Source organism: Glycine max, chromosome 14 (genome assembly GCF_000004515.6).
Source record: "Glycine max cultivar Williams 82 chromosome 14, Glycine_max_v4.0, whole genome shotgun sequence".
NCBI lineage: Eukaryota > Viridiplantae > Streptophyta > Magnoliopsida > Fabales > Fabaceae > Glycine > Glycine max.
Genome location: NC_038250.2, coordinates 40,660,643 through 40,663,761, shown reverse-complemented (window position 1 = coordinate 40,663,761; position 3,119 = coordinate 40,660,643).

The window sequence follows — 3,119 nt, the reverse complement described above, 5'->3', positions numbered from 1 at the left end:
AAGATTATGCCTTTGCTAACCTAAAAGAGTTGTTCCTAGTACCCAATATCATCACCCCTCCCAAGTTCAAGGTGCTGGACTTTGACAAGTACAAGGGGACTACTTGTCCCAAGAACCATCTAAAGATGTATTGTCAGAAGATGGGGGAATACGCAAAAGATGAGGAATTGCTAATACATTCCTTCCAAGAAAGTCTTACTGGGGTAGCTGTTACCTGGTACACTAACTTGGAATCTTCCCGAGTCCATTCTTGGAAGGACCTAATGGTTGCCTTTGTTAGGCAGTATCAGTACAATTTTGATATGGTTCCGGATAGGATGCAACTACAGAACATTTGCAAAAAGGGGGACGGATCTTTCAAAGAACACGCCCAAAAGGTGGAGGGATCTGGCGGCCCAGGTGGTACCCCCAATGATGGAAAGGGAGACGATGATCGTGATGGTAGACACATTATCGATACTCTACTATGAAAAGATGGTGGGCTACGCACCCTCAAAGCTTTGCGGATTTGGTCTTCGCCAGTGAAAGGATCGATGTGGGTCCGAAAAGAGGCAAATTTGATCATCCTACTAGGACGACTGAGAAAACTGGGGCAAATGAAGAGGGTGAGAAAGAGGGAGAAACCCATGCTGTGACTGCCATTCCTATACGGCCAAGTTTCCCACCAAACCCAACAATGTCATTACTCAGCCAATAACAAACCTCCTCCTTACCCACCACCCAGTTATCCACAAAGGCCATCCCTAAATCAACCACAAAGCCTGTCTACCGCACTTCCAATGACGAAGACCACCTTTAGCACAAACCAAAAAAACACCAACAAAAAGGAATTTTGCAGCAGAAAGCCTGTAGAATTCACCCCAATTCCAGTGTCCTATGCTGACTTGCTCCCATATCTACTTGATAATTCAATGGTAGCCATAACCCTAGCCAAGGTTCATCAACCTCCATTTCTCCGAGAATACGACTCGAACGCAACGTGTGCTTGTCACGGAGAAGCCCCGGGGCTTTCCATTGAGCATTGTAGGGCTCTGAAGCGTAAGGTGCAAGGTCTAATTGATGCGGGCTGGCTGAAATTTGAGGAGAATTGCGTGTAAATCCTGACATTGACAAGAGATGCCACACATGGGGCAATTCTGGAAGCTGTTGTTATCACTCATTAGGATTTTCAAGTTTATGCCATAAACCACAGTTACAATGTTAAATGATATGGATAAAATGGACATCCTCTCACGAACACATCTTTGCTTATTCAACTTCCACCGGAATGTGAGTGAAAGCCATTGGTCTGTTTGCTCAAGCAACCTGCGCTCCTGAGTGTTGACTTCCAAGACCGTTCAATCAGAGATTACTCATCTTGCACGTTGGTGGGGGTGCCGTAAAACAACGAGCAAAGTTCAAAACAAAATAAGTCTCAAAATAAAAAATAAAAAGGCATTTGATTGACTGTGTTTTCAAGTAAAAATATAGACGTTCATGTGACCTCATTTTGTCTTTTTAGAGAGAAGTGAGTTATCATGAATAGGATGTTGGACAAATGGCCTCAGTTACCTTAAGAAAAAAGGGGGTTGAATTAAGATGCAAAGACTATTCCCCAATTGAACTATCACTCTCTCTTTTCGAATTAACAATGCACATAGGGACAACTCTTCCCTTGTGTTCAAGAATCCCCTACAACAAGAGACCCACGGTCTCTTAATCCCTTTTCAGAAATAAGAAGTAGAGAAGAAGAGGTCTCTCTTAAAAGAGGTAGATTGTAAAATGAAGATCAATCAAAAATTCCTTATTGAATATGCAAGTGGTTGACCAAGGAATCTTTTTGAGAGGATAAGACATTTCAGTTCGGAAAAACTCTTGATCTTTCGAGAGGATAAAACTGTTTGGGCAATGAAAACTCTCTTTAAAACATTTGAATGGCCGTTCATAAAACATTTGAATAGATATGTCTCTTGGAAATTATTTTCTGAAAATCCCCTCTGGTAATCAATTACAAGACTTATGTAATCAATTACAGGTTTTAAAAATTTGAATTAAAACATTTTCAAACTGCTGGTAATCGATTACCAGAGAGCAAATCTCAATTTGAAAGGATAGAATTCCTTGGTCAAACCTTTTGCTTCTTCAATTTGGAAACTTCTTCCTAAGATTCTAGAGATCAACTTGATCATATATCTTGATTTTCTTGGATTCTTGTCTTGAATAAAACTTAGAAGCACTTGATCCTTTAGCATCATCAAGACATCAAAACATCTTGCTTCTACATAGGAGTCATTTGACTTAATCCATCAACTAAAAAAAAATCCTTCAACTATTTCTCGTCCTTGGAAAATTCTTTTTGCAAGAATCAACTGCTTCTTTCATTCTTCCGCACTACGAGGTCGTGAAAACAAGACAACACTTGGTACCTCAAAGCCTTACACTGGGGCAATGAGGGGCACCGTGCATGAGCCTCAAGTGAACATAGGGGCCGATCAAAAGTTCTCACCCATCGATGTTTTTAACAAAAAAAAAGGGGACAAACCCTAGGATTTCAATGGATTGATTAAACATCAAACGACTCCATTGCCGTCACTCCAAAATGGTCAAGTGACTAAATCAAAAAGAACATACACTCTGAGGGAGTTCCCGGAGAGATTTGCAAAAAGATAGGATGAGGTTGCATGAATTATCACCTCTTTCAAAAGGACAGTCAATCTGTGTTTTCCAAAAAAAAAAAAAAATTAAATCAAAATCAAAATCACAAAATAGGGAAAGAATGTCATGAACATTGTACAACTTTCCATTACATTGCATTGTTTCATATGAAGTCCGCATTTACCAAATTTCACGACAAAGGTTGCATGCATCTGCATCCCTAAAAATCATGTTTAACTGCATAGATTTCCTACATCTAATGTCCAAATCTTGTGGATTTGGGATGACCGGCCCTCTCGATGAGTCGATCTCTTGCTTTCTCATAAGGGTGGACCCTTGGGTACTAGTTACCCTCACCGTTGAGAGGACTACACGTCCTCACCTTGAGAGGACTACACGTCCTCACCATCAGAGGGCTGCACGCCCTCACCTCCAGAGTACTACATGTCCTCGCCTTGAGAGGGCCACACGCCCTCACCTCGGGT